Here is a 12,607-nt window from a genome sequence, read left to right as displayed (position 1 = left end):
CCAGACCTACAGAATTCTTCGTTTTAAACCTAAGACATGCGAATCACCTGCTTAGCAAATATGATCACAAACGTACCTCCTGCTTGTTCCCCTAAACACCCGCTTCTCTTTCCTAAAGAAACCGATTGGTCTTCTCTGTCCCCTCCCTCCCTTTCTCCTATTACCTTAGGTACAGAAACCCCTACCTCTGATTACTGCGTGCACGTCTTCTGTACCCGCCAGCGGGTGTGAATACACTTTGCTTTCTTCCTGTTCACCTGTCTTTTGTCACTTTAATTTTCAGGACCTCCAAGCGCAGTCCCAAAAGGGAAGAGGGAAAGTTTTTCCTTTGGCAGAACCAAGTTTCATTGTATCATTTCATCCTTAAGTATTTCAACATCCCCAAAGGACAGGAATTTTTAGAGAAACAACCACAATATCATTAACACACCTAAAAAATAACAATTTCCTAATATCAAATATCCATCCTTGTGTGTCCAATATGGCAGCCAGCTGTCATATCTTGAGTGCTGGAATGAGACTGGTCTGAATTAAGACGTGCTGTAACAGTAAAAAGACACACCAGATTTCAAAGATTTAGTAGGAAACAAAAAAAGTAAAAGAATTCATAATTTAAAGAATATTGATGACATGCTGAAATAATATTTTTATATTAGGTTAAATACATTATTGAAAATAATTTTATCTTTCTCAGTGTGGCTACTAGAAAATTTATATTTATGTATGTGGGTGGGATTTCTGGAATAGCAGGTTGAGGAGCTCACCAAATCTCTTCCCCAAAAAGCAGTGATAAAACTGGGCAGAACTGTTAAAAGAAACCATTCCAGGACTCTGGAAGTTGACCAAAGGCATACAATATTTGAAAAGCACTTATTTTAAAAAAAGTACTGGGCTTCCCTGGTGGCACAGTAGTTGAGAGTCCGCCTGCCAATGCAGGGGACACGGGTTCATGCCCTGGTCTGGGAATATCCCACGTGCCACAGAGCAGCTAGGCCTGTGAGCCATGGCTGCTGAGCCTGCGCGTCTGGAGCCTGTGCTCTGCAACAGGAGAGGCCACAACAGTGAGAGGCCTGCATACAGCAAAAAAAAAAAAAAAGTACTGAACATCTGTGAGAAGAACAGTGGGAGTCTGTGGAGTTTTTGTATTGAACTACTTTTATTTCCTCCCTCCCCATGGTAATTCCACCAGAGCCAGGTAGACCATGAGGACCTCAAGTTCCTACAGACACTGGAGAGAGCTGGCTTGCCTGAGGGAGGGGGAAAGCCCCAAAGAACAATTGCAATCACAGTAGCAAACAACTGGGTAGAGGCCTGTATCTCAGCTGCCTGAGGCCATGATAATGGTTGGAGCAAGCAATAATCCAGCCAGAAATTTAACAAGGAAATTCAGTAAATGAGATAGCCATGGTGGGCCTTGATAAGATAGTAGTCTGCAAGGCTGTGCATGTAATAAGGAAAGACCAGAGATGCCCCAGGTATATACTCCTCTCTGGCTGAATGTGAGGCTTTGTGCAAGGAAAAAGCCAGGTCCAAATTGTAAACTGCTTAAACCAACCCATACACATAGCTGTCAGCAAAGGGTGGAGGCCTTACTGGTTCAATAGACTGAAGCATAATCTCTAACCAATAACTGGCTGGCCATTAAACTATAATGACCCAGGGGCAAGTCTTGGGAAGCCAAGCTTACATACAAAAAAAAAAAAGAATTTTTGGGGGGCTTCCCTGGTGTTGCGAGTCCACCTGCCGATGCAGGGGACACGGGTTCGTGCCCCGGTCCGGGAGGATCCCACATGCCGCGGAGCAGCTGGGCCCATGAGCCATGGCCAGTGAGCCTGCGCGTCTGGAGCCTGTGGTCCGCAATGGGAGAGGCCGCAGCAGTGAGAGGCCCGCATACATCCCCCCACCCACCCCCCAATTTTTTTTTTTGGCCACGCCACATGGCTTGTGGGATCTTAGTTCCCCAACCAGGGATTGAACCTGGGCCCTCCGCAGTGAGAGTACAGAGTCCTAACCAGTGGACTGACAGGGAATTCCCTAAAAAAAAAAAGATAAAAAAAATATCTAGTAGAGGACTTCCCTGGCGGTCCAGTGGTTAAGACTCTGCACTTCCAACGCAGGGGGTGAGCAGGTGAGCGTTCGATCTCTGGTCGAGGAACTAAGACCCCACATGCCGTGCAGCGTGTCCAAAGAGAAAAAAAATCTAGTAGAGTTATCAGTGACCACACACTGCAGCAGGGACAGGCTCTACAGAATTCATCCAGGCCAGGTGCTGAGCAAACAAATACTAGCATCAATAAAAATATCCAGTAAGGTAGGAAAGGGATCAGAATCTAGAGTTTCTACAACATATTATAAATGCCCAGTATTTAATAAGAAAGTATGAGACAGTCAAAGAAACAGAAATTTAGGCCATACACAGGAAAAAAAGTGGTTTCTAGAAACTGTCCCTGAGGGGGCTTAGATGATGGTTTTAGCAGACAATGAATTCAGGCAGCTATTGTAAATATGTTCAAAGGACAAAAAGAAACCATGTTTAAAGGTTAAAAAAATATATATGACAATGACTCATCAAGTTAAGATTATCAATAAAAAGATAGAAATGATTTTAAAAAGCCAATGGAGGGACTTCCCTGGTGGTGCAGTGGATAAGACTCCATGTTCCCAATACAGGGGGCCTGGGTTTGATCCCTGGTCAGGGAACTAGATCCCACATGCATGCCACAACTAAGAATTTGCATGCCACAGCTAAGGAGCCCTGGAGCTGCAACTAAGGAGCCCACCCGCCGCAACTAAGACCAGGCGCAACCAAATAAATAAATAAATAAATACTTTAAAAAAATAAAGTATAAAAAAATCCAATGGAAATTAAGAGTGGAAAAACACAATAACTACAATGAAAATTTCACTAGAGAGCCTCAACAGCAGATATGAACTGGCAAAAGGAAGAATTAGTGAACTTGAAGATAGATCAGTAAATATTATCCAATCTGAAGGACAGAAAGGAAAAAGCATAAAGAAAAATGAACAGTACCTCAGAGACCCACGGGATACCATCAAGCATACACATGCAATACATTCACATCCAGAAGAAAAAGAGAAAGAGAAAGAGGAGCAGGAAAAAGGTTTTTGAAAAAGTAACGGTCCCACACTTTCCAAATTTGATGAAAAACATTAACTTACCAATCCAAATCTTAATAGGATAAATACAAATATATTCACACCTAGACACATAACAGTCAAACTGCTAAAAGACAAACAAAATCTGGAAAGTAGTAGGAGAAAGCGGCTCATCAGATACAAGAGAACTGCAGTACGATAAAAGATGACTTCTTGTAAAATAATGGATATCAAAGAGCAGAGGAGTAATTAAAATTCTGAAAGAAAAAAAGTCAACCAATAATTCTACATCCAGCAAAATTATCTTTCAAAAATGAAGGCAAAATAAAGATATTCCCAGTTAAACAGAGATGGAGAGAATGTGTTGCTAGCAGACCTGCCTTACATAAAATACTAAAGGAAGTCTTTTAGGATAAAGGAAATGACATCAGATGGTGCCATGAATCCACATGAAGATAAAAGGAACACCAGTAAAGATAATTACATAGATAATTATCTTAAAATGGGATAGGGACTTCCCTGGTGGCGCAGTGGTTAAGAATCTGCCTGCCAATGCAGGGGACATGGGTTTGAACCCTGGCTGGGGAAGATCCCACATGCCACGGAGCAACTAAGCCCGTGCACCACAACTACTGAGCCTGTGCTGTAGAACCCACGAGCCACAACTACTGAGCCCACGCACCACAGCTACTGGAGCCCGTGTACCTAGAGCCTGTGCTCTGCAACAAGAGAAGCCACTGCAATGGGAAGCCTGCGCACCGCAACAAAGAGTAGCCCCTGCTCACCACAGCTAGAGAAAGCCCGCACACAGCAGCGAAGAACCAACACAGCCAAAAATAAATAAATAAATTTATTTTAAAAAAACCCCACCACAATGTGGGGACTTCCCTGGTGGTCCAGTGGTTGAGAATCCACCTTCCAATGCAGGAGACACAGGTTCGATCCCTGGTCAGGGAACTAAGATCCCACATGCTGCAGGGCAACTAAGCCCGCGTGCTGCAACTACTGAGCCCACACTCTCTGGAGCCCACACCACAACTAGAGAGAAGCCTGTGTGCCACAATGAAAGATCCTGTGTGCCACAATTAAGACCCAATGCAGCCAAATAAGTAAATATTAAAAATAATAAAATGGTATAAATATACAAAAATGGTACCAAAAATAGTATAAAACTACATACTCATATCTTTCATGAGCACAGTCACAAAAATCCTCAAGACATTAGCAAACTTAATCCAGCAACATATAGAAAGACATGTACCATGACCAAGTGGCATGTATCCCAGGAATGCAAAGTTGGCTTGTTATCTGAAAATCAATTAATATAATACACCATATTAATATAATGAAGTCCAAAAAACACATGATCATGTCAATAGATGCAGATGACAAAATCCAAAACCTACTCATGATTTAAAAAACACAAACAGCTTTCAGCTTTCCGCTCGGAGGAGGCCAAGGTGCAACTTTCTTTGGTCACCCCGAATCCGGGTTCATCCGACACCAGCCACCTCCACCATGCTGTCTAAACTGACCCCAACAAGATCAAAGTCGTGTACTTGAGGTGCACCAGAGGGGAGGTCAGTTCCACATCTGCCCTGGCCCCCAAGATTGGTCCCCTGGGTCTGTCTCCAAGAAAGGCTGGTGATGACATTGCCAAGGCAACTGGTGATTGGAAGGGCCTGAGGGTTACAGTGAAACTGACCATTCAGAAAAGACAGGCCCAGATTGAGGTGGTACCTTCTGCCTCTGCCCTGATCTCAAAGCCCTCAAGGAACCTCCAAGAGACAGAAAGAAGCAGAAAAACAGTAAGCACAGTGGAAACATCACTTTTGATGAGATTGTCAACATTGCCCCACAGAGGCGGCATTGATCTTTAGCTAGAGAGCTCTCTGGAACCATTAAAGACATCCTGGGGACTGCCCAGTCTGTGGGCTGCAAACTTGATGGCCGCCACCCTCACGACATCATAGATGACATCAACAGTGGCATGGTGGAGGGACTTCCCTGGTGGCACAGGGGTTAAAAATCTGCCTACAAATGCAGGGGACACAGGTTTGAGCCTTGGTCCGGGAAGATCCCACATGCCGCAGAGCAACTAAGCCCGTGTGCCACAACTACTGAGCCTGCTCTCTAGAGCCCACGAGCCACAACTACTGAGCCCACATGCTGCAACTTCCTAGAGCCCGTGCTCCTCAACAAGAGAAGCCACTGCAACAAGAGGCCTGCACCCCACAATGAAGAGTAGCCCCCGCTTGCTGCAACTAGAGAAAGCTCGCATGCAACAGTGAAGACCCAACACAGCCAAAAATAAATTAATAATTTTTTTAAAACCCCTAAAAACCAACCAAACATAAAAACCAAACAACAACAACAACAACAAAAAAAAACAGTGGTGTGGCAGAATGCCCAGCTAGTTACGAATTGCAAAGAAAAATAATAAATGGTTATTTGACAATCAATGGAAAAAACAAAACAAAAACAAACCTCAATAAACTAGGAATAGAGGGAGAATTTCCTCAACTTGATACAAGTATCTACAAAAATACTTACAACTAACATCATACTCAGTGATGACAATGTTTTTCCCTTAAGATCAGAAACAAGGCAAGCATGCCCACACTCACCACACTTATTCAAAATAGTACTGGGTATTCTAACCAGAACAATAAGGCAAGAAAAAGAAATAAAAGGCATTGTGGTTTCAAGTTGTCTTTCCCTAATGACATTTCATCCATGTTAGGTTCTTTGCATTTCCACTTAAATTTTAGTGTTAGCTTTTCAATTTCTACGTTAAAAAAAGAAAGCCTGTTAGGACTTTGATTAGGATTACACTGAAGTTATAGATGAAGTTGGGGAGAGCAGAAATAGGAACATTAGACTCTTTGAAGACACGGATCGGGCACATCTTCCCCTTTATTTAGATTTTCTTTAATTCCCTTCAGTAGTGCTTTGTGACTTTCCTGTGAGCCTTTGCAGGTTTTCCTAAATAAATGTTCCTCCATGTGCTGTGTGCCCTCAGAGACTTTCAGTGATTATTTCGTGAGTAGTTTCCAGCAGTTATGGTATTTTCACCAGGTAGAGAGTCCACAGAGGTCCTCCTCGCTCCACCATTCCAAAAGCGTGGACTCTTTTCCATGCAGTGTAATATTTATAACACATGATCATCGTTACTCATTTTGATGCTAAGTTGTCCCCAGATTGGCCAGTGCAGCCCCTCAGTCTGGCCTGTGCCCTTTGCTGTCACCATTGCTGAGCCCAGGGACTCACCCTGCCCTGGCTCTAAAGCCAGCCCTGTTCTTCCAGGAACCCTGGGGTTTTCAGTGAGGAATGCTATTTAGAAAACAAGATCTTGGTTCCAGTCATCCTCCTTGCTTTGGGGATATCATTGCTTTCAGGCCCTTTCTGCAGACCAAACTGAAGATTATATACATATGTGCTTGTGCACGTGTGTGCACGTGTGTGTGGGTTTTAAAGCATGGGTCTGTATGATGTCTCCCACCCACCATATAGATAAGCCACCTTCTCCCTGCACCTGTATTTCTCTTCTCCCTCAGTAACAAGCTCTCTTACAGAGAAGGTCAAGATTCGTTGTGGTCCCTTTGTCTTTAGAATATGCCCCACTAAAGGTGGTTCAATTTTTTCTCTTCTGTGTGGTAATTTTATCCATTTGCTACGCATGTGGATCTATTTGTTTCTGTTTGCATCCAACTTTAATTTTGTCCTCATCTTTGTAGATTCAAATTTACTCTTTGAATATATAAAGTATTAATGTAATTCCCCAAATAAAAACTAAACAGAAAATCTTGCTCAGAGAAATGTCCTTTTTACCACGATTCCTACCACCCCTTTCCCACCTGCCCCTGGGCTTACTTTATCCTTCCTGCTTCTTTCTGAAAAAATAAGCACAGATACACATATGTATTCTTATTTCTCCTTCTCTAATATACAGATATATCATCCTTTTACACTTTCTTTTTTTCACTTAATTCTGTGTCTTGAATATCACAGCAGTCTTCCTTATTTTCCATGGGAACGGGCTGTCGCTTAGTATGTCAATCACCTCTTATGGACATGTAAGTGATCTCTGATATTTTGCAACTTCAAATAATGCTGCAATGAGGGACTTCCCTGGTGGCGCAGTGGTTGGGAGTCCGCCTGCCAATGCAGGGGACACGGGTTCGAGTCCCGTTCTGGGAGGATCCCACGTGCCGTGAAGCAACTAAGCCCGTGCGCCACAACTATTGAGCCTGCGCTCTAGAGCCCGCGAGCCACAACTACTGAGCCCGCGTGCCACCACTGCTGAAGCCCGCATGCCTGGAGCCTGTGCTCTGCAACGGGAGAAGCCACCACAATGAGAAGCCCGCCCACCTCAACAAAGAGTAGCCCCCACTCGCCACAACTAGAGAAGGCCTGTGCGCAGCAACGAAGACCCAACACAGCCCCCCAAAATAAATAAAAATGAAATAATAATAATGCTGCAATGAATCTGCTTGTGTATGTGTTGTTTGGTTTTTTTATAAAAATTGCTGTAGGTATACATTTAGGATAAACTACAAGACATGGGAATGCATAGGTAATCTTTCTGCAGATCGCCACATTCCTTCCAGAGGATTTGTGCTCTTTTGCACTGCCACCAGCAGCACACGCGTCCCTGTCTCCCCATGGCCTCACCATCAGAGGATGTAGGCGGTGTTCTCAATTTGTGTCCGTCTGATGGGTAAGTAAGGCATGAGATAGCTCAGTGTGGTCGTCATTTGCATTTCTCTTAGAATGAGAGAAGTGTCTTATTATATGTTAGGTGTCTAAGTGATCTAAGTGACTTATTTGGTATGTATATATATATATAAACTTTTTAACAGCTTTACTGAGGTATAATTAACAGTTTAAAATGGCACATAAGGTGACAATGAAATAAGTTTTTACATGTATGTGAACAGTAAAACTACCACAATCAAAATAATGGAAATATTTATTATCCCCCTTGCTTCCTCTACCCCTTTGTAAGTCCTCCCCCCCACCCCTCCTATCCCTAGCAAGCACTGATCCATTTTCCGTTGCAGATTAGTTTGCCTTTCTAGAACTTTGTATAAATGGAGTCATATTACATAGACAGATGGTCCCCAACTTATGATGGTTCAACTTATGATTTTTTTACTTTATGATGGTGTGAAAGCAATACACATTTAGTAGGAACCATATTTCAAATTTTGAATGTTGCTCTTTTCCAGGCTAGCAATATGCAGTCTGGTCCTCTCCCGTGATGCAGCGGCAGCGAGTGCAGTCCCCGGTCAGCCCGCGATACGAGCGTGAACAAGCATCCTGGACCCAGACAACCATTCTGATTTTCACTGTCAGTACGGTATTTAATCCGCTACGCGAGGCAGTCAACACTTTATTATAAAACAGAGCTTGTGTTGGATGATTTTGCCTCACTGCCCACTGATGTTGGTGTTCTGAGCACATTTGAGGTGGGCGAGGCTCAGCTGTGATGTTCAGTAGTTTAGGTGTAGCAAATGCATTTTCAGCTCACGGTATTTTCAACTTATGATGGGTTTATTGGGCATAATCCCATCGTAAGTCAAGGAAAAGCTGTCCTCTTCTCTGGTCTGGTGTCTTTCGCTCAGCATTATTTTGAGATTCATCCGAGCTTCTGTGTGTATCAGTAGTTCATTGCTTTTTATTGTGGAGTGGTATTCCATTTCAGAAATGAACCACAATTTGTCTGCCTATTCACCTGTGAAGGATTGTTGTTTCTAGTTTTTGGCTATTCCAAATAAAGCTGCAGGAAACATTCATGGACAAGTCTTTGTGTGGACATATGCTCCGTTTCTCTCGGGTAAATGCCTAGGAGTGGAATGGCTGGGGCATATGGTAGGTACGTGTTTAACCTTTCAAAGAAATTGCCAGGGCTTCCCTGGTGGCGCAGTGGTTGAGAGCCTGCCTGCCGATGCAGGGGACACGGGTTCGTGCCCCGGTCCGGGAAGATCCCACGTGCCGTGGAGCGGCTGGGCCTGTGAACTGTGGTCGCTGAGCCTGTGCGTCCGGAGCCTGTGCTCCGCAACGGGAGAGGCCACAACAGTGAGAGGCCCATGTACAGAAAAAAAAAAAAAAAAGAAATTGCCGAACTGTTTTCCAGTGTGGTTCCACCATTTTGCATTCCCACCAGCAACGCAGAAAAGTTCCAGTTTCTCCACATCCTCACCAACACTTGGTATTCCTAATTTTAGCCATGCAAATACGTGTGCGATATCTCAATGTGCATTTTAAAAAATATATATATATATATTTATTTATTTGGCTGCGCCATTTCTTAGTTGCGGCTGGTGGGATCTTTTAGTTGCGGCATGCGGGATCTAGTTCTCTAACCAGGGATCCAACCTGGGTCCCCTGCATTGGGAGCGCGGAGTCTTAACCACTGGGCCACCAAGGAAGTCCCTCAATGTGCTTTTTGGTTTTGTTTTTTTTGGCTTCATCAGGTCTTAGTTGCGGCTCGCAGGATCTTTCGCTGAGGCACACAGGCTCTCTAGAGTTGCCCTGTGGCCTGTGGGATCTAAGTTCCCCAACCAGGTATCGAGTCAGCGTCCCCTGCGTTGCAAGACGGATTCTTAACCACTGGACCACCAGGGAAGTTCCACTCAACATGCTTTTAATTTTCATTTCTCTATGACTAATAATGCCATCCCTTTATGTGCTTATTTGCTCTCTGTATACCTTCATTGCTAAAATGTCTGTTTCAAATCTTCTGCCCATTAAAAAAAAATTAAACTGTTCTCTTTATGTTGAATTTTGAGAGTCCTTTATCAGATATGTCATTTGCAAATACTTTCTAACAATCTGTGACTTATTTTTAATTCTTTTAACAGTGTCTTTCAAAGAGTAGAAATGATCAGACTTGGATGAAATCCAACCTAACAATTTACTCTCCTATTTATTGTGCTTTCAGTGCCATATCTAAGAAATCTTTGCCTAACCCAAGTTAACAAAGATTTTTTTCCTATATTTGCTTCTAGAAGTTTTATAGTTTTAAGATTCACATTTAAGTCTATGATCCATTTTGAATTAACTTTTGTATGTGTTGTGATGGACTGACCTAAGTTCTTTTTCCTTTCTTTCTTACTTTTTTTTTTTTTTAACGTATGGATAGCCAATTCCAGAACCATTTGTTGAAAAGACAATCCTTTCTACATGGAATTGCCTTTGCATCTTTGTTGAAAATCGGTTTTCCATACATGTGTGAATCTATCCCTTGACTGCTTTGTTCCATTGATCTACTTATGTAACTTGATATCTATAACACAGACTTGATTATTGTAGCTTTATAACAAATCTTGAAAAACCTTGAAATCAATCAATGCAATGTCTCCAGATTTGTTGCTCTACATCAAATTGTATTGTCCATCCTAGGTCCTTTGTATTGCCGTAGGGATTTTAGAATCAGCTTGTCAGTTCCTACAGAAAGCCCGCTGGGAACTCGATAGAGATTGCATTGAATCTATAGATCAATTTGGGAAGAATCTACATCTTAATATTGAATTTTCATTTTTTAAAAATCAATTTTTATCAATTTCTGGGCTGTTATTTATTTTTAAAGATTTATTATTATTATTTATTTTTGGCTGCGTCAGGTCTTAGTTGCAGCACGTGGGATCTTTGTTGAGGCATGCGGGCTCTTTGTTGTGTCACGTGGGCTTCTCTCTAGTTGTGGTGTGCTGTTTTTTCTCTTCTCTAGTTGTGGCGCGCAGGCTCCAGGGCGCGTGGGCTCTGTAGTTGTGGTGCGCATGTTCCAGAGCACATGGGCTCTGTAGTTTGTGGCATGCAGGCTCTCTAGTTGAGGCGCGTGAGCTCAGTAGTTGCGGCGTGTGGGCTTAGTTGCCCCACAGCATGTGGGATCTTAGTTCCCTGACCAGGGATTGAACCTAAATCCTCTGCACTGTAAGGCGGATTCTTTACCACTGGACCACCAGAGAAGTCCCAATATTGAATTTTCTAATCCATGAATACAGTGTATCTATTTACTTGGGCCTTCTTTAACTTTTTTCAGTGATGTATTATAGTTTTCAGTGTAGTCTTACACATCTTTTATCCTATTTATCCCTATTTCTTATTTTTTGTTGATGTTGTAAATGGTGTTGATTTTTTAAATATCAATTTCTGCTTGTTCATTCCCTGCACATAACTATGTAATTGGGTTTTATATTTTGATCTCTCCTGCAATCTTCCTAAACACACTCATTAGTTCTAGTAGACTTTGTAGATTTCATCAGCTTTTCTACAATTATGTCATTTGCAAATAGGGGAAGTTTTATTTCTTCCTTTCTCATCTGTATGCCTTTTATTTCCTTTCTTGGGTTTACTGCACTGGCTAGAACTTCTGATACAATGTTGAGTAGAAATGGTGACACTGGAAATCTCTGTTTTGTTCCTGATCTTGGACAACATGTCATCTTTCACCATTAAGTTTGATGATAGCTGTATGTTTTTTATAGAAGTCTTATCAGGTTGAGGGAGTTTCCTTCTATTCCTAGTTGGTTGAGAGTTTTTCTCATAAATGGGTGGTGGATTTTGTGTATCTGTGTTCAATAGATGCTGCTTTCTACATCCACTGAGATGATCATTTTTTTAAAAAAATTTTTTCTGCGTTGGGTCTTCATTGCTGCGCGTGGGCTTTCTCTAGTTGCAGCAAGCAGGGGCTAGTCTTCGTTGCGGTGCATGGCTTCTCACTGCGGTGGCTTCTCGTTGTGGAGCACAGGCTCTAGGTGTGCAGGCTTCAGTAGTTGTGCCTCATGGGCTCTAGAGTGCAGGCTAAGTAGTTGTGGCACATGGGCTTAGTTGCTCGTGGCATGCGGGGTCTTCCTGGACCAGGGCTTGAACCCGTGTCCCCTGCATTGGCTGGCAGATTCTTAACCACTGTGCCACCAGGGAAGTCCCAAGATGATCATTTTTTAAATTACTAATATGGTGAGTTATATTGATTTTTGAATGTTAAACCAGCCTTGCATTCCTAGGAAAACCCCATTTTGTCATGTTTTATACTATATGATTCTATTTGCTAAAAATTTTTTTGAATTTTTGTACATATCATCATGATAGATATTGGTAGTTTTCTTGTAATGTCTTTGTCAGGTTTTGGCATCAAAAGTAATGCTGATCTCACAGAAGAGTGGTAAATTATCCCCTTGCTATGGACTGAATTGCATCCCCCTCCCCATTCATGTGGAGATGAGGCCTATCAGGAGGTAAAAAGGTTAAATGAGGTCAAAATGTCATAAGGGTGGGGTCCTGACCCAGTATGATGGACGTCCTTACAAGAGGGAGAGACACTAGGGCTTGTGCTCACTCTGCCAAAGGACACAGCGAGGCAAAAGGGCAGCCGTCTGCAGACCAGGAAGAGGTGCTCTCACCAGGAATCAGATGGGCAGGAACCTTGATTTTGGACTTCCCAGGCTCTAGAACTGTGAGAAAACAAATTCCTGTTGTTTAAGCCACT

General features: G+C 42.7%; 1 pseudogene; it reads left to right on the top strand.

Annotated features, from left to right (window-relative positions):
• The first annotated feature begins 4,542 nt into the window (after positions 1-4,542).
• On the top strand, positions 4,543-5,143 carry LOC131747087 (large ribosomal subunit protein uL11-like; annotated as a pseudogene).
• The last annotated feature ends 7,464 nt before the right edge of the window (positions 5,144-12,607 follow it).

The sequence above is a fragment of the Kogia breviceps genome, chromosome 19, assembly GCF_026419965.1.
Source record: "Kogia breviceps isolate mKogBre1 chromosome 19, mKogBre1 haplotype 1, whole genome shotgun sequence".
Taxonomy (NCBI): Eukaryota; Metazoa; Chordata; class Mammalia; order Artiodactyla; family Physeteridae; genus Kogia; species Kogia breviceps.
Note: the sequence above shows the minus strand (reverse complement) of the source record. Positions and strands in the feature narration are given on the sequence as shown.